The 20,149-nt window shown below is 41.2% G+C and overlaps 1 protein-coding gene across 2 annotated transcripts in view; it reads right to left on the reverse strand.

Annotated features, from left to right (window-relative positions):
- TBXAS1 (thromboxane A synthase 1) overlaps positions 1-20,149 on the reverse strand; it is a 240,551-nt gene that overhangs the window by 46,300 nt on the left and 174,102 nt on the right. The window lies entirely within an intron of this gene.

A 20,149-nucleotide genomic window follows, 5' to 3' on the forward strand; every position in this document is an offset into this window, starting at 1 on the left:
GCCAGTGGAGTTTAATTACATTCCACCTATGGGGAACATTCAAGGAATGGGACTCTGAAAAAAAACAACATCTTGGTCTAAAAAAAAGGGGGGGGGGAAAGAAAGAAAAGAGAAAAGAAAAAAGTAATCTGATTAAAGCAATGATATGAATGTGCTGCGTCTATTAACCATAGGTTTAAAACATTCCCTTCTTACAAGTCTCGAGGCACAGAGCCAAATTCTCTGCTGAAGCAAACAGGGAATTTATACCATCAATTTACAGCAGACGTTCAGCATCAGGCCTATGGTTTAAATAAATAGTCGTTCAAAGCGGGATTTAAAAGGGTTTTGGTGGTTTGGTTTTCTTTTTTCTTATATACAAACTAGACACACCATATTCTCTGGTGAAAACCCTTGTGACTGAGGACAGGTTTTAGCCTGGACATGAGCTATTGTTAGGGCTCTGAAGGATGAAAATGGGCCCAGTGCCCCACTGGCTTGTCTGTGTATGTGGGCACAACACGCAAGCAGTAGCCAGATGCTGGGGGCACGTCTGACCAGGGTGGGCCAGGCAGGCATGAGCTTGAGATGTGCACATCAAACACAAAAGGGAGCCTCACCAATCTCCAGCCGTGACATGGGAACCAGCTGCCCTCAGCACAAGTGGAAAGGAGAGAAAAAAAGCACCACAGGTAGCCTCTTCCAGGTACAATTGTTTGAAACTGGAAAACACATTTAGTTGAAACCTTTCTCAATGGGAATTGGGCTGCTCCTGTGTATTCAGCTGGAATGCCTCAATGGTAGGCTAGAGATTGAAGGAAAAATGCTGCGTTCAACGCAGAGGGGGGAAACTAGGCCTTGTCACCATTCCTCCTTCTGGTGCTCCTAAACCAGCCACCTTGGTGCTCTGCAACTGGTCGTGATGAGAAGGATCATCAGCACTCAGAAAGCAGCTCCCATCTGGAACTGCAAAAGGGATGGTGACCACCACTTTCCCACTATCTGGAGTTCGGTATTATGTCCTGCTGGATACAACAGAGAGACTTTTCACCAAACAATATTGCACTGAAATATTTAAGCATTTGGAACATTCAAGTGCAACAAAATTATCAATGAAACCAATTAAGAATCTTGAAATAATAAGCACTGATGACAAAATGTTCCACTCCAGTGCCTGCCATCAGGCAGTCAGGATTTATAACATCTGCCATTTACAAAACTTATACCCTGAAGGATCTCAGTGCACTTTCAAAACACGTTTCCCCATACATGTAGTCCTGCCGAGCAAGGTGACTCAAACCACTCAGGCACACCAGGCAGTGGTTATGATGTTACGGGTCACGACCTGACTTCAGATCACAGCTGCAGGAATGCAAGTGTATGTGGCATCAAAAGCAGAGAAGCTGGAAAGTGCTAGCTTTGAGGTCTGCTGGGCCACATCCCAAGGTCCAACCCAAAGCAGCTTTACCTGCATCGGCAGATGCTGGAGATGGCGATGGAGACCTACAATGGTAGGTTGCTGGAATGTGAGCTGAGAGATGGCAGGGCAGAGGTGGGGAGATGGTCACTGATTTGGCAAAAACTCAGGGGGCCAGCATTTTGTGCGCTGGGATTTTTCAGCAGTTTAGGACAGGAAGTGAACTGATGTCAGGCAATCAGCGCTGCAGATGGGACTTCAAGCAGCCAGCATGTAAATGGAGTTTGGCAAAGATACCATGACTAACAGCCTTTTTTTTTTTCTTTTTCTTTTTTTTCTTTTTCTTTTTGGTGAGAAGTGCCATTTTTAGATACAGTAGGAGAAATGTTGCCTTCCGCCTGCTAAGAGCAGGTGTACAGATGTCGACAGAGGGCTCAGGCAAGTGCCAGGTACTCGAGAGTTGTCACTGGGTACGCAAGCTGCCGAATGCCATCTCTAAGTTTTTACAGGAGGTTTTTTTTTTTTTTTTTTTTGCTGAGGTTTCCAACTAACTGCTTCTCTAGCAGACCCTGTCCCTGGGCTCACTAGCTCGGTGTAGCCTCATTTTTATGTCGCCTTTGTTTCTAAGTTAAGCCCTCTATGCCGGGCCAGCTTCTAAGGGAGGAAAATGGTAGGTCTCTGACTCACCAACGTGGCTCCTTGTAAGCTGCCCACGAGACAGGTACAGCTAATCTGAAATGACGCCTGGTAACTGCAACATGTAATTTCAGACTCAAGGCACCAATTTCCCAGTCAGTTTGTAGCTACACTGTGTTACCGTAATGGGTTCTCTACACAATTATCACAACACTTAGTAAGTTATTCATTTCCGAGAGAGCTAAGAAACGTTGTAAATGATTTTCATTTTAAGGGAAGCAGGCATATCTCCCTTTGGAAGAAACAAATCAAAAAGTTCCTCCCACGTGTTTTGTTTATTATTAATGCTTGACAAATAATATTATTCCATCTATAGCTTTAAAATATCTTTACTTAAAAAACGTAATAAACACACAAGAATTTAAAATCCAGGTGTGTGTGCCATTGTGGCGATGGCACGCATCAGACACAGGCAGTTTGAATATTTTATACTTCATAATTTTTTTCTTAAATAATTAACTAGCTTTAACTAGTGACTGTCCAGTTCTTCCAGTGCTTTGGGTTTAGCTGCACATTATATCTCTGCATGTTGTTTTTGCAGCTCTGCCTCTCCCTTTTCCAAGTCTAGACAAAACACATCCACAAGCCCTGATGGATTTTTAACTTCAAATCTGTTTCATGCATCACTCTGAAGAACAATGTAAATTAATTTCCTGCAGCCTTCCCCTCCTGCAGCAAAACCAAGCAGCTCCATTTAATATCTCTAGCTTAGCAGGATGAACCAGAATCGAGTCTAGTATCTCCTACCACGGTAGGAGAAACTCATTAGCTCCAGATGGTAATGTGGGCTTGTTTGATTCTCTTTTTGCCTTGTGCAGTCCAGAAATGAAGAGGTTAAAGCCCCATAGCTTGGTTTGATTACTGCATGGCTGACAGCAACGCAGAGCTGGACCAGGAGAAAAGGCATGCTGCACCATTAGAGCTGCACCCTTTGGCTAATGCATGGATATTGAAACCTTTCTCCCTAAGGCAGACTTGGAAAAGTAAGTTCTCCCAAGACCTTTTCAAAAAACACCTGCTGGTGTCCTGGTCTATGCTTACCAGCCCGTAGCATAGTTCAGCATCAGACACAGCAGATATGTAATCACACACATATTTAGATGTAAAAAGATGCTCACAAGGGCTTGGTAGCATTTGCCAATGCGTTGCTTAAAATTTGCATATCTGCATATGCACAGCAAGTGACTCGTGGCTACCACACATCTTTGCAAAGACTGAGCACTAGTGGGATTAAAATTATTACTTCCTTAATCCAAAACACTAAAAATATAAAAGACAGAATTCGTGTTTCAATTCAGTTTCAAGCAAGCATTACAGCAATGTTTTGACTTGGTGGGAGTTAAGAGATCTGGTGTCACTGTTTTCCCATAAAATCAAAACCCCAAACCACTGCTTGTGCCAACTCTTTCCAGCTAATTTCTCTTTGTTTATTTATAGAACTACAGAAACAGGAAAATAATACCTTGACAAAAAGATCTAAAAACACTTAGAAACATTGAACTCCAGTGACAGCTACAATACTTGAAACAAGTGAGCACGAAGCAAAACTAGGTCTGTGAAATAAGCTGGGTAATATTTCACATTGGTGGAGATTCCTGTTAGAATACTCTATCAAATTCCAATGTCCGAAGGATGTTAAAAAAACATAGGTGAACCTCCGAAAACAGGCACACAGACTATCTAACTTCTTACATAAATTAACAAATAAATAAAACTTTTACAAAAGAAACTTTACCAAAAAAAATTTTAGGCACTTAGAATTTTACAAGAAAACACTACCAGGTGATAACATTGCAGAATACAATTATAGTTGCGCAGCGAAGAGAAAATACCTCTCATATCCAAAAGGCCTTTTGCCCAGCAGTCAAAGAATGATGGAAGTTCAGGGGAATCTGAGGGCAATACATTCAAAATGGAAACAAACACAATCTTTATTTAGGAGAAGGATTATTAACTATTGGAAGAGATTAAACAAAACTGTGGTAAATTGACTGATGCCAGAAAAGCCACGCAGGAGCAGGAGGATTCCTTGTGTGATATTTCCCAGCCTGATTTTTGCACAATGTCAGGACTGGTGACTTGAGATGAATCCTTATGTTAGGAATGGGGATGAAATCAGAGCCCAGTTCCAAATACTGCCAAACATGGGAAAAGTTCACATTTGCATGTTATGATATGGATCTATCTACGGTTTTCTTATAAAATCAGATCTAGGAAAGAAAGCAGGATGCTCACTTTGCACCAAGTCTCTGTGTCCTTGCATTGTTCTCCATTTAAGTGCACTGCTAAGGCTCAACTGATAATAAAAGATTGATTTAAAAGACCATTCTACAACCTAAGCAAACACTGAGCCTGGTTAATGTTACATATCATATCCCTCTTGTCATTTACTGCTACTCTGCATGTTTACTGTGTCTCTCACTCCCCCTCAGTACCAGCCCCAATTTACAGCGGAGCAGCTGGTCCTTGGGGGCTGAGCACACAACGGCAACCCTGAGCCCAGCTCCAGCAGCTGCTTGGTAACAAAAGCACAGCACTGATCTCACTTAGGAGCTGAACCAAAGCAACACCCTCCCAAGGCTTTGGGTCAAGTCTTTGCAGATTTCCTAAGTTACAGGCATCTGGATATCACCACTCTACAAACTGAATGTAACCTCCAGCAAGATCCAAAATTTAATCAAATAATCTGCACTGCATTCCTCTATCAAGGTTCCTACTTCAGTCCAACTGAGAATATAGAAGAAGGCAGTGTGAACCAAAAGGGATAAAACAATTGTTTCCACCCCATCTTTAACTTTTATAAAACAATCTTTTGCATGAGTTATACTTCTTATATCAAAGCACACAGCATGACAAAAAACATCCATGTTCTTCCACTAATAAAGAAGGAAAACTTGCTGGTGTTTGTCATGTTTTGTCTTTTCTTTCTCTCATCATTTTTTGAATTACTGGTTTGCTTTCTGCTCCTTGCCAGCAAAGACGAGTCTTACTGCTTTCCTTTAAGTAACAGGACTGTAAGAACAAGGGATGTCTTTGGAGCCCAATCCTCAGTTACACTAAGGTCCTACTCTGGCAGCATAAACAAGCCTTGCCATAGCTGCAAGCGCTTGTTTATGTGCTAACAAGATGGTATCACGCAGGAATAAGGTGATGGCAATACTACTGCAGATAAGTGCAGGAATGTTGTGCGCACACCTTGACAGTCCATTCTCATTACAGGAGTGATGAAAGGACATAAACGGAAACCAAGAAGCAGGCTCTTGGTTTGCAATTACCCAGCACACAGTTTGTAGGATTTATATGTTTAATTAATGCAAAACATGCAGGGTTCCACAATTCTGTAAGGACAATATGTTGAAGACAGGTTTGTCCAACATTTCCAGAACAGCCAAACTTGCAACAAAGGAAAAAGAATAATTAAAAAGATTACCACAGCATTTTGTTTCACTTGTTTTTCTTGGGATTCTTCATTTTCAAAGTCAGGAAAGACATTTTACACCATTTAATTAAAACAACTGGGAGTTTTCTTTAAAACATATACTAATTTAAACAGATTTAATTCAGTAAAGCCCTATGCCCTCGGTTGTACACAAGATTAGACTGCACAGTAATGAACTCCTAAACTTAAAATCTATGGTTTAATTAATTTCATAGACAATATTTTTTTTTTTTATTCCTGCAGAATGGAAATGTTTGCTTTGTGGGACTACACAAAACACTAAGAAAAAGATTATTCGCATTTCTGTCCTTGCACAGGGCGATGCACATCCTTTAATCTGAGCACACCAGTAGACCTAGTGAGTTTAGTGATTTAGATCTCTATGTGATGAAAATCCATGTATTTTTACTTAAACACATGGGCTTAACAACAGATTGTTTTACAAAAGATTTCTGTGGCATTTAAATCAACAAGAACATGCAAATAGTGCACGATGAGATCTTTTTTTCCCCACACCAAAACTTTTAAATTCTCTGTGCCTCCTGGAGATCACCGCTAAAAGCAGGGCCATTAATATTACAAGCCCTGTACATACATTCATAGGTTAGTACTTACGTATCATTTGGGTGCTAATGTATTAAAAGTGCTAAAATAACTTAAAATATTTAGAAAAGATGCAACATCTTGCTCCCACCAGCAGAAACCTGCAGAGCTGAAGTGGTGGAGCTAATCTAAAGGAAAAAGTTACTTGCCTGACAGTAAGAACTTGGGCTAAACATTGCTCCAAATTGTTTGTAAAGTGACTACCCATCTCTCTGGGTAAATATGAAAACCAGGTAAGCTCTGTTACAGAATCAAATAAGGATTACCGACCCTGTGCAAAGCACACAAGACTGTCACAATGCAAAATAACAAGCAAGGTTACGTGTAAGGTGTATATAGGCAGAGTGGTTTCTCTGTGAGTGTCTCTGCAAAGACCTGTACGTTGAGGAGAGAAGCAAAGCGAACAGGAAAGGAAAACAAAGGCAAGCAGGAAACAGCAGGCGTGGTCTCAGAAACACATCTAACCTGGCCTGGAGAAACAGCTTTGGAGAAAAGACAAAAGACAAAAACATCACCTTTTTTAATCCCCACTTTTCCTCCCAGCAGGGATCTCTGCTGGCTGGTTTCTACCAGGTGGGTAGAGCAAAATCACTTTTAAATAACAATTTCTCCTAGTATTTTGCCTTCACTACCCAAAGTTTGGGGACACATACCTCAGCACTTGGGTGCCAGCACCACGGAGCTCGATGTGACATCCTGGGCCATACCTGGGGCCTGGTGGAAATTTAGCACTGGGTTTCCGCCATGTACCAGATGTTTTGGTGGGTGAAATTGAGAGACTTTGGGCATTTCTGGAGCATCCATCACAAACAAAGCTGCTTGTGAAGACATCATCTTCAAGAACAGAGGACAATAGTAGAAAGCTGGGAGAGTGCAATGATTTGATGCACTGCAAACGGGTAGCTGTGCCTTCTACCTTAAAGATTGAAAGGAAAACTCAGCCTCTGGCAAGGCTGAACCCAGTGGCACTCTAAATGCCCAGAATTTGCCGGTTATCAAAGGGAAGGGGCATTCATACTGCCAGCAAGCTGTGAGGTGAAATTCAAGTAAAGCCTTCACGACTGATCCCCCACTTCTCCCTTAAACTGAAACAACATCAGAGCTATCTGCCAGTGGTGCTTAAATGCATGTTTTTCACATCACAGAGGCAGGAGTTTTGGACCCCCTGATTCCTATACTTACATACCTTTGGAAATTAGCATAAACATCTCAGCTGGCTACCGATGTGATTAAGATGTGCCTCCACTTGGCAATTTTTCCTTTGAAACAAAGCAAAGGCTTTCATTTGTTAAGTGAAAATTCCCTGGTGGAAACCCGTCTCTCTTTCCCTCCCATTTCTGACCCCATATTGGGCACTTTAATCTAATTTCGGTTTGAGGTTTTAGAAGCTGAACGCTGCTTCTGAAGATCACTGAGGGAAAAGAAATCACTGGGAGGAACACCACACTTTGAACTGAAAGTCTCTGGCACAATGCATATTGGAAAAAGCACCAAGAGCATTTCCCAATCAATGTAGCCGTATTTTTCACACCCAGTTAGAAGAAATGGAAACCAGCGGTAAATAACACTGCTTTGCACAAGTCCAATTACCCTAAATGATAAATTGCCTAATTATTTCAGCTCTAGAGTCTTTCCCAAGTTCTTTATCCTTTCCTTTGTAGTCACTGTCTGCAGAACAAGAGCGTTTGACTGTTACTAATTAGTGAAAAAGAAAGATGCAGGACACTTAGTAAATTCACTTTCCTTTAAATCCATTTTACAGTTATTTTTCCCCATCATGGAAAAAGAAAGTAATAATTTATTTAAAAGCTGCTCTGCTGGAAGAAATTTTTTCTCCATGACTACTCTGTGATATTACAACAGTCAGCTTTTGTTTTTTACATTCTCCAGAACGCCAAAAGATTAAAGGCACAGCAAGGTTAGATTAACACCTTGAAATTATCTATAAGCTTCTCTACTTATCAGGCTATTAAATCTTCATTCCTGACTGCACAAAACCTTCTTCATATCGTATCCTGAGTGCATATAAACTTGATGTGTCTTGAAAACAAATTCCAAAAAGCAGGAGCTCTTAAAAGTGGTTTGTTCCTGCTCATGATATGGCTTTCTGACATCTTGTTACTTCCTTATTCCTTCATTTAGATCAATGACAGCAGTAACGGGCTGCAGATAATTGCCCAATGCTCAGAAATTCTCCAGTTTTTCTCAATTTTCTCTTTTAGATTTAAAGTCTGAGTATTGAGAAAGATGTTAAAGCTTATTTAAATGTCTATTGCACCACAAGGTCAAAATCATTTTAACCCACTTCTACTTTTGACCAGAAGGTGTGCTGAGCATTAAACAAACAAACAAGCAAAACCAAACCAAACCAAACCAAACCAAACCATTTTCTTCTCCCACTTACTAACAGAAACTACTCAAATTCAGTTTTGTTTCAGACGCATACAAAAGCAAGATGTTTTATTTTGAAAACAATATGAATATTCTATTGAATCCTGCAAGCACAAGTTTCATACAGGCGGAAAGATGAGGCATAACAGTATATAACAAGGAATTCTGCTTGTCCTAATGCATTGTCCTCAACATGTCCTAATGCACTGTGCCTCAGTGGCAGCCACAAAGGATAATTCCAAGGACTGAGAAAGCAACTGAGTTTTCAGTCTCACTACATCTGAAACCTGACTAAGGAAACTACAGGGTCTGGTACCAGATATTAAATGAGTCTTCATTCAAACACTTATTAATCCACCACGAGTTAGCTAGAAACCAGCAGTCCAGTCTCTACAGGCAATCAAGGTTTTAGGGTATAAAAACTCTCTCCACTGACCACAGATCTGACCACATATCTCATCTGCTCCTACAGCAGTCAAGTCCTACTTCTGAGCAGCCCACTTTCATAGAAGACATTTTGTGACAGTAATTAAAAGATGCAAAACATGACTATTTATATTGAATTAAAAGTTTGAAGTTGCTGTAGAGGATTTGATTCTGGAACAGACTTTTATTCTCTCTTTTGAAAGTCAGGCATTATATTTGTTTGCAATACCAGTAAAAAAAAAGAAAAAAAAGAAAAAAAAAAGGTGGAATTCAATACTCTGAGACAATAAAACCTATCAACTGGTATGAAAAGTCCCCAGATAGACTGAGTTTCCTACTTTTCTTTGCATCTTCCTGACTACTCCCTCTGCACCAGTCTTCATATCTGGTTAAGCAGGGAAACGTTTCCTCATATCACTGGAAGACCACTACATTTTTAGAGCAAGGGAACACCCAGAAATACCACCTTTTCTTTCATTCCACATTAAAAGGGAAATATAAAAATAAACATGAGAAACAATACAAAAGCCATCTCATGCTAATTAAAAGTAACACACAAACACATTGTTAAGAATGGAAATTATTTAAATATATATATGTGTGCTGCCAGGGTGGTAGGAGATGGGGGAGGGGGGGAAAAAGTAGAGGAGGTCACAAGAAGTTCATCCTACCAAGAACTGCTTTACATAATCATGAAATGCAAACTAGTTTCCATTCCTTCTGGCACAGGCTCATTCAGCCTTCACTTTGAATGCTTATTGACAAATAAATGGACTGGTTACTTCCTATTAATGCTACCTAATTTATGTACATACCTGCAGGAAAAATTCCATTTTGACCTCACATTCATACAAGCTAAGATCATTTTTAAGCTATGAATATGTTGAATACTAGTTTAATTTCGTCGTGGTTGCTGCTGGGGTTTTGCCGTTTCTTAACAAATTAGGCGTGTGTTCTCCTCAGCACAGCTTTCACACCTTACACGTATAATATGTGCAATTCAGGAATCTGTGTTGAACTTTCAGATGAAAGACCTTCTTTTCTTCAACCATGATTCATTTTCTCCCTCCGTCTCTCATATGCAGGCATGTGTGCACACACATATGACTTGTTAGTCATTTTTGGTTTATGAGCTGTTCAGCAATACCTCTCCTCTCTTCCTCTGCCCATGAAAAGTCCTTACCATGAAAGTGCTACTTGTTTTCACAGATCTCAGGAGTCACGATTGTCCTGAGCAGTACTTTTAAAGTAAGATTTTATCCCTGAGTCTTGAAAGCATCTCAGAAGTAGACAATTCAGTGGTGATCTCTGCAGCAGATGAAGATGCTGGGACCAAGGTATTCTTTACCTGAAGAACCTGCCTATTAACCTGGGCACATGGAGGATCTCATTCCATCTGGATGCTAACTAATAAAGAGCTTGGAAATGCTTTTTGTTTAGTTTAGTGTTTAAAATTCCCCAGGAAACAAGTTCCTGCCTGATGAATGATACTGGCTGTTAATGCTGAGATACAGTGTGGGGTCCTGACACATATACCCAAGACCACCCTCTATCATTTGTAAATTCAGTGAGGCCAGATGGTTTAGTTTCTCCAGTTTCTTGCATCTGTGGTTGTACCTGAAGCTGGCTGTCCTCCTCTTCATTGTTAGGTACTTACAGCCCAGCAGCACATACCTTTTGGAAAACTTTTTGTTGCCTAACCCCAACAAAAATTGATGCATATGAGTGTCTAAACACCTTTCTGTACTTTCCCTACTTCACACACATAAATCTCCTAATTGCTAGATAGACTGCCATCAAAAGATCAAGCAAGTGCACCTAGGAAGGGCATCCCCATTCCTGAGAAGTCACACAGTGTACACCTCTTTTTCTGCCAAACATAACCCCTCTGGCAAGACTGATAAGAGTATGTCTGTCTCAAAGACATGGCAGAGATGCAATTAACTTTGCTTTGGGCTTATCTCGTTATTCGCTTCTGCAAGGCTCAACTGCCCAGTGCAAAATTTGATCGACTAATTCTACCTGGAACTACGCTCTACTCTGCAAATAATGTTACCTACCTGCAGCTAAAAAGACAATACTGATAATAGTAGTTAGCGCTGATTAAACACTGATGTTGGCATGAATATGGCTTTCACTGTCCCTGTGGGCAGCATGATGATTGCTATATAATGTCCAGAGTGGTATTTGGGAGCAGCTGGGATACAAATCTGAAGAAAACTGTAACCAGTTTCTTACTCAGCAGTTGTATTTTTCCTTAGATTAAAACCAAATATGCTCTTTCCTCCAAGAAAGCCTCAGATAGGGAGGAGGGGGGAAACAAAAATGGGGAAGATGCATCCTTCCCTTTACTTGTTCTTTGAGGAAATCTGTCTAATAGCATTCAAAGTACTGCATTATTAAGATGTTCACCATTAAATGTTCCATGTCACTAGAAAAATTTATTCTTTAACATGAACCCTGCAGCAAAGATAGTGGGTCAATTATTATGAGAATGGCAAAATACCAGGAAAATTCAGGGGTGAAAATGAGTATCTGTCTAGCATACATTACCTGAGACTCAGTTCTGCTCAAGAATAGCAATAAGGTAGAGTTACTGAGCAACATGTGACATTGCAAGCAAAAGATAAATTAGACTTCATGGGCAAGAGACTGATAAGCTTGAACTGAACAAATGGAAAATATATATATATATGTATTAGTTTGTTGGAGAGAGGAGGAAAAGAATCCTATAATGTCAAAAAATAAATAAAATTCTGTGAAATATGGGCACGTTAATAGTCTCGACAGCACCTAATTCCTCGCCATATAGAATCACCAGTTCTCAGCTGTCAGAAGGATTTCCCCAGAAAAGAAATATATATATATTTTCATACCCAGGTTGTCTTTTCAGTAGGGTTCTTGGAAAAATCAAGGAAGGACAATGCCAAGATACCACTGGGGTTTAAAACACTGGCTTTGTTTTTATAAGCTAAGAGTAGACTTTTCAAGAAAGCAAAGCCAAAGCATTTCTAAAGCACACCCAAACTTACCAGCCGACCAGCTCAACTCTTTACATATTATAAATAACCTGAATCTTGAGGAGGTACTTATTTTTTAAAGAGGGACCTGTGGAGAGCAGAGACCTGTAGATAGCATGTGAGAACTACTAATGCATAGCAGAAATAATTGCCCTCACGTGTCTGCTGGCTGGACACGCTCCTGTTTGCCCAGAATTCTGCCGAAGGGCAATGGTGGTGCCTACAAACCGCAGCAGGAGTGGCAACGGGGATCTGCCAGGAAGGCTCCCAGGACAACTTTTCCAGCAGGCACCGTGAAGGTACCTGGGACAGATGGCAACCCACGTAAAGCAATACCTGTGAAGTCTTGCACAGTGGGCACACTGAGCCTGAGCTTTTTCCCTGGTTGCTTCCCCTCAGCATTTGAGTCTGGGAGCAAGCTTGTGTCAAAGTGGGTGCCCAAGAGGTGAGCATGAGTGATTAATTAACTGATTTCAGACATCAAGCAATTGTGTGAAGAACCGCAGCAATATAACCCAACAGCATTCAGTCCCTACACGTTTAAAAGCATGTTTTTATTTGTTAACAACAAAACTGATTGCTGACAGCTGACACTTGTGAAGGCTGTGAGGCCCTGTAACATTTCCTTACACAAATAAAGAAATTAAAGAGGGTCGTTTCCTGGAACAGAATAAACAGCAACACGATAAAACATTGCTTGTGCTTACTGTTTCTGTATGTTTTGTGTGTGTGTATATGTGTATGCATGTGTAACAGTGACTCTCTTCTGTGGAATTTTTTTTGCAAACTATTTACAATTCAGGCTCCCTTGATAAATGCAAGCCTCCACCGTCAGCAATATTTGCTTAGTGAAGCTTAGTCTCTGTAGTTGCCAGCTTCTGAGAGCATAGTGCCTTGAGACACTGCATGAAAGGCACCAAATTCATGCAAATTGTGGGTAATTCCCTGACAGTGCCATCTCTCTGACTTTCACCTCTCATTTTCACTAATGCTCAGAGAAAGCAGTCTGTGCTACCAAGGAGATTCTCTGCATAAACAGCTTAAAAATATAAAGTACTCAATCAGGCACAGTGACACCGTGACAATGGTGCTACCTCTCACTGCTCTCTGGGCATTTTATGGGAAGGGAAAATTCTGAAAATGCACACTCTCCTTTACAATGTGACATATCTGTTAGACTGCAGGGACATCAGTGAAGGAGCTCCTCGGTGTGATGAAGAGAATCATAAACCAGAGTGTGACTGCACTCAAGTCAGTGATGATGAGCCAAGTTACCCCAGATGAGCCGCTGCCCACACCCAGTACATTTGATAAATTACAGCACGGTTTATAGCTGTAAATCACAGAGGAGGGGCTTATGTATCAGTCCAGTTCAACCCAGTCCAGTCACAACTGACCACACACAGCAGTTATAATGGAATTAAGCTGTACCTTTTCATAAATGAAACAATGGATTGTGATGGCTGTGGGCTGGCATCATTCAGTATTATTGACAAGCAGGAAATGCAATTTAAATATAGTCCAATTGACATTTTCAATTAGACATATTGAAAATATTCCTGTGTCATAGAGCAATAGAAAAGCGAATATTTATGAGAATAGGAACATTTCTTTCCATTAAAGGAAAACCTCCAAGTCTTCATTTAAATAGTGAGAGGGTATCTCAGGACTTTGAAGTGTACTTAAAATTTATGGACTCTTGCCAGTGGTGAAAACGTTGGTATAAGTCACTGCAGCGCTGAATAGTTACACTAGTGTTAATAGGAAACTGGATGGAGTAGAGTCGTATTGGGACTTAACTCTGCTCTTCATTCCTCCACACGCTGATGTTTCTAACTCTCATGAACCAACAGTTACCAGAGACTGTAAGGAAAACCTGCTAGGGCCCTAACTTAAATGATCAGTTAAATCTATGGCTCTGATATGGACTTTGGGCAAACCATGCATTCCTACCCTTATCCATAGACTGGCCATATCCCCGTTCTGCTTGTCTTTGTCCCTCTTCCTATCGCATGTGCAACAGCGTTCTGGAGTTTTTATGATTCTCTAAAAATGCCTGACACGACAAGTTGTGCAGCAACTCCTCCTCACACTGCTTGTCCTAAAGTCATGGCACAGCAAAGGCAGGGGCCAGCCATGCTTCTCTTTTCTTAGAGACTCAAGAAAGCTCAAAGAAAAGTCCATGGCAGTGCCCTCTAACACAGTATGGGATCTCTGCAGCTCTTGCATTATTTATAACTAAGAGGTGCACACAGCATTTTTAAAATAGAGTGGAAAACCCTGTTGGTCTTGCAGTCTTCAATTAACATTTTACAGTAATAGCTGCCCTTTCATTTATTTACCGTTATTTTCTTTTTTTACTCCTCCTGACTCCTGCTCTCCCCTTCGCCTTTGCTGGGGCAGCTGAAGGTATTCCTGGACATTAGCAGCAAGGAGGAGCGAGTCTGCTTCCCCAAGCCTCTCTGGAGCTCTCCTGACTAGTAAAGAGCCACTGCAGCCTTGCGTATTGGTGCAGCAAAACATTTCTCACATATTTGAGCAAGGGTCTATAACCAGCACTAAGCCTTTAATACAACCGTTTCACATGGTGCTTTAGGTAATAGCTAAAGGTTTGTGTAGGTATGGCCTGACAAACAAAACTCATAAGCACCAAGTCTTCCCATAAGCTAATGCAAGACACAGCTGTCTCTCACTGGGAATGAGCAGTTAAATTATTTCTGAATCTGAGATAAAAATTCAGATTTGTCTATGCCTGGCACTGTCAAGTATGCATTTCTTCATTACAGGGAGGCACAGAACTTCATTCTTACACCTCTTTTGCCTTCCTCAAACTTCCTCAAAGTTTTCTTGCTTTCTCTCCCTCCAGAAAATAATGACCTCATTTTGGTGGTTTAACCCGATCTGTTTACTTTGCAACAGATTAGGAGCACATACACAGCCACTTACCACATTTCACCCAAGGGCAACAAATAACTTCTTATGAGAAGTTAACTCGATCACCTATGTTTTTGCAGTTATTTTGTGCCATTACTTGTTCTTTCTAAAATCGTGTAGTCCCGTAAAGCCAAATATATATATATATATTAATTTAAAATTGTGAATGACTCAGGCTTGAGAAGAGGGAGGAAAGAGGGAGGAATGGAGACATTAAAATGCTAAAACGAGAAAAGAGGTGGGAAAGAGACCTCATATAAAGGGAATCCCCAACATGGAAGCTGAAGCAATTTTTCTCTCCCCTGTGCACTACTGTGAGCAGGCAGAGCAGCCCAGGATGCAGTGGGGCTCAGAAGGAAGCGTCCATCTGTCCAAAAGGAATGTCTGCTGCAGGCTTGCTATGCTTCTGCTAAGCACACACACACCAAAAATAAATAAAAAGCAGCTTGTTTTTACAACCAAATAATCAGCCACAAGTGCAAACCCTGTGCATGAAGTACATGCCTTCTGAAGGGCTCTTTAACAGCTTGCACAGGGATCCTTTTTGACTGAAATGGAGAGGGTGAGAACCACGGGTGTACTCCTTCACACCTGGTTAATGTGGATAAAAACATCTCTTTCACAATCATATGGCCTCTAACAGTTCTGGGATGGTCAGCCACAAACCCTATAAAATAATCTGGTCCTTGAAATAGCAACCAGTTTGTTTGTTTTTCCCTGTCTTCTTTTATTGGTATATACAAACTAAATGCCAGCTTCTCAACTCATGTACACCATCCTACCTGCATGAATACCAAACATGTATTGCGACTCTGCTGGAACCAAACCTCTGGTCTCTGCAGAAAGTCACATTCTTTCATGCAAATACACGTGTAGGTGTCTTGCCCCCACTGGCTCATATTTAACTCTCTTTTCATCTTCTTTATTCAGTCTTTACCTTCACAGTATCAAAGCAAGATGCACACTCAGCAACAAGCTTGCAGCAAATACTTCCATCTTATCTTCAGTGGATGTCCTTTCATGGGGCGTGTACTACACTCCCAAAGGATTCAGTAAGAGGACCAAGCCATATCAGTCGCTATGATTTTAATTTCAGTCTATTTGTTAGAGAAATTATGCTTAAACTCATCTTTTCCAATGCAATTGGAGCAGACACTGGGACTAACAAATGTAAATTACTACTGCTAAAATAATCACTTACTAATCAGAACCAGTTTTAATATATATGAGAAGAGCTATATGGAAAGCTAGATATCATCAGTATTCCACACTTTAAACAAGAATCTCTACCTCTCCTCACCTTTCACTGGTGTTTAGAAACACTGTGCTCCTTGTACAGACAGAGTTGAAACAAACAGCCCAACAGATGGCTCAATAAGAAGTTAGTAGCAGGGCCTCTGATCTCCTAAATCAGTGCACAGCACCTGAACCATGCTGCCTCCGCACACACCTTGACATGACTGCAAGAATAACTAATCACTTCCCATACCAGCAACGCGTTCCAGGCACTTGTGTGTCCTCCAAGACTGTGCCTGTTACATCAGCCCCAAGGGAAGATGTGGTGTGTGGTAACAGCAGTCACATACTGCTTTGTCTCTCTCCTTCCACAGAGATGGTGAAAAGCTCTGTGCTGTCCCTCCCTACACCCCAAAGATCCAGATTGGGGTGTGGAGGGTAATAATGTGTGTGTACTGCTCTCTACAACAACTGACAGTGGAGATTTCTCTTGTTTGCCTGATCCACAGACCCTGAAATGGGCCAGGTGCCTCTCCTCATTTCCAGGGAAAGAGACATCATCCAGCCTCCATGTTATGCCAGCCAATAAAAGACCTAAAAACACCCTCTGACAAACAGATGAGGAAGGTCCTGGAGGTAAATTAAATTAAATTAAAAATAGGTGACAACCCACTCCAGACATTACTTTTGGAGGACACTTACGTGGAAGTGCCATCTCTATGGTGCATTCAGGTGAGCTGGAGAGTGGCAGAGAGGTCTCCAGGACAGGGCTGACACAAATGTGGCAGGACACAGGAGATCAGTATGACACGTCCAGTTGGACTTGCCTCTCCACCAGGCTCCCGGCTCCCAGCATAACACCGGGGCCAGCCTACTTCCAGTACCCAAGCTACTGCTCCTGCTCCACACCACAGCAGCTTGAACCACACTAGCACAGGGGTCCAACACAGCAGGGCATCAGCTTTCTCCTTCTCACTTGTGCTGCCCTGCTCTACTAAGGTAACCGCTAAGCAAGAAAGACAGATGAAGATCAGAGCAAACTCAGGGGTATCCTCGAGCATGAAACCCAGAGCAAACTCAGGGGTGTCCTCAAGCATGAAACCCAGAGCCACCAAACAACTGCAGATACGCCCAGATGTGCTGATCTTGCTCTCCTTCAGGCTATGGCAGGGTCACCATGCGTTGAGTTTTTGGCTGGTGTGTCAGAAAAACTGGAACCGAGCCTGTCATTTATAGCACCTTTACTCAGATGGCTCCCACATGTCTTTATAAACTTTAGTAAATTAGCGTATAAACTAGATCTATCTAAATAAATCACTCTGTCTACCACCAAAGTACAGCCATCCCCAGGATGACATGCAGCAGCTGCTGTAAAATCAGACCGCAGCTCTACAACCACAAATTAGGGCAATAAAACATGCTGCATGAGGCAACTGAAACGGCTGGAGGAAGGAAGGGGGACATGGTGGAGAGCATTTAGTCGTTATAATTACCTGAATATAAATTTGGATGGAGCGGGTACTGTGTTTAACACTTGCATATCTGCAAATCAAAGCAGTCTTCCGCCACCTGTCAAAACAACTTGGCTGTACCATTCTCCATGTTTTGGCCTTCTAAAACCCTTTTGGAAAATTGCAAAGCACTTTGATAAGAGCAAAGCTGATGTGCTGAGCACAGACTACAACCTAATCAAATTTCTTAGCAACTGACTTGATAACGAACTGTGAGCCTGTAGCTGCTATTCCCCCTCCCTCTCTCTCCCTTGCATGACAAATGAACGTAGCATCTATATATTCCCTGTTTTAAAATAGCTTCTGCTCCCGTAACTTGCAAACTGTCCGCATAGATCTTCTTTTCTGGGCTAAATGTAGTTAATTACAGTCACTGAGGGGACTGAGCTGCTGCATCCTTTTCTTTATTCTGGAATAGGCTCCTTGAACAGTGTATTGTCCCCCCTCAAATCATACACTGTTTATAAAAAGACATATTTTGAAGAAAGGGGCTACATAGATTAGAACTATGAATTTCCTGGTATAAAAGACAGCACATGAATATTTATCCTTCTCTCCCTTTTCTCCTTGGCCATACAGCCATATACATTCTCAGCTAAATCTGAGAATTAGGAAAGTACGGGGAAGTGATTTAAAACTGCTTCCAATCAATACATGGCATGGAACAGCATGGTTTGGGATGAGACTGTGGTGCAGTGCAGACCTGAAAAAAAATCACTCATTTGAGTGCCATCTCTCTACATCAAGTTTTAACTTCTCTGTCACAGTTATTCCTAGCTCCACAACCTCTCCGAGATGCTGCAAGGCTGAAATTATTAGCCAAACATTTCAGTCAGAAAATCAAGAGAGTCAAATGTTATCCATTTGAATTGAATTATTACTGAAATACTAATAACAATGAGTGACAGCTCAGATGGACCACATGCAACGTAAGGACAGGTCAGTGTTCCAGCTTGGATCAGGAGCACGCATACAAGCAAGTCTCTCACACTGATTCTCACTGCAGTCTCCAAGGGCACAGACAAGGTTCCTTTAATGACAGCTAAACCACAGGATGATTCCAACAACTAAAGGGCTTTTGGTACACAGGACCAACTAGAACTAACCCAAAATAAACTCTCCTGAGATGTGTACAGTGTGCACCCAACAGTCCTGCCAGCTGTGCCTGACTGTGAATCTGTGTCTACAATAGCACACTGCTTGTTAACGCAGATGTAGCCATGTAGATGGTCTCCTTATACAAAATGTCTGCAAATAGTAAGTTAATGACAGCTTGCAGGGCAAATATAGCTCATCAGCTTTCTATGCACTTACGTGGAAAAGTATACTAATTCTTATACTCATCTACGGACCACGCATAGGAAGGACATCATGTACCTATCATATTTAGACATCTCTCCCAGCAGTTTCACTTTAGTTTCTTCAGCTGACAGTTTTCAAGAAGTGGAGAAGAGTTAAAACATATTGTTCTTGGGGCTACATAACAGGAATTTCTATGTGCAATTCTACCATCCGCATTAACCAGTAAACTGCATTTACTTCAGGCCAGGTTGCACCGTCACAGCTTTGCAATCTTAAAGGAAGTCAACTGAACTGGACATGAGGGCATAATTAGGTCTGTATTTGAATGAAACAAATAAAGGTACTTCAGCTTGAGTGTTGTAGAGCTAATACCCTAAGAATATAAACCAAGTCTTGTAAGTTTGTAAGTTGGAACATAGCACATAACTGGTTTCATTGTATTAACTCCTACCAGAGGTATATGAAGCATGCAGTGGGGAAAAGCTCTATGGGCCAGATCATTCAGTAGTAACCTCTCTGCTGTTGTCTATCTGCACCCTCAGAGCAAAAGGAATCTTTGATGGAGAACCACCACTTTCAGAACATCTTCATGCAAGACAAAACATGTTTTCTGTGTGCAGAAATCCTGGCTTCTATGCTTACCCAAGCAAAAGGAGGGAAACAGTAGCTTTTGAATGGGCATGCTCTTGCATAATCAAGAATTTACTTTGTATTACCAACCAAACAGATAATCATGCAACACTTTTCTACATCTGTAAGTACAACGCAGCGCATGGAATGCATGGAAAATATGAAACTCCCAAAATTGTATCATTAAGGGTTTCTGTATGCAAATCCAGTAGCTAAAATCCTGCAAGGCATTCATCCTTGTTTCATTTTTCTCATGATACCCTCTTGATCCATTATAAAAGAGTTCACCAAAAAGATGATCAAGCCACTCAATCTGAACTCTCTTAACTAACAACCAGTGCAGAGAGTGTAGGGCAGAAGAATGGCTGCAACGTTGTCTGTTAGATACACAAAATACTGGAAAACAGGACTACAGGAAATATGAACATATTTGATAACTACAGAAAGCAAAGGAGAAACCATTCAAAATCAGTATAAGATAATTAGATATTTGTGATTTTTTCAAAGTGTACACATATTCTGCTGCTAAAGGAAATGTTAAAATATGAATATTTAAAGCAAGACA

This window comes from Aythya fuligula, chromosome 1 (assembly GCF_009819795.1).
Source record: "Aythya fuligula isolate bAytFul2 chromosome 1, bAytFul2.pri, whole genome shotgun sequence".
Classification (NCBI taxonomy): domain Eukaryota; kingdom Metazoa; phylum Chordata; class Aves; order Anseriformes; family Anatidae; genus Aythya; species Aythya fuligula.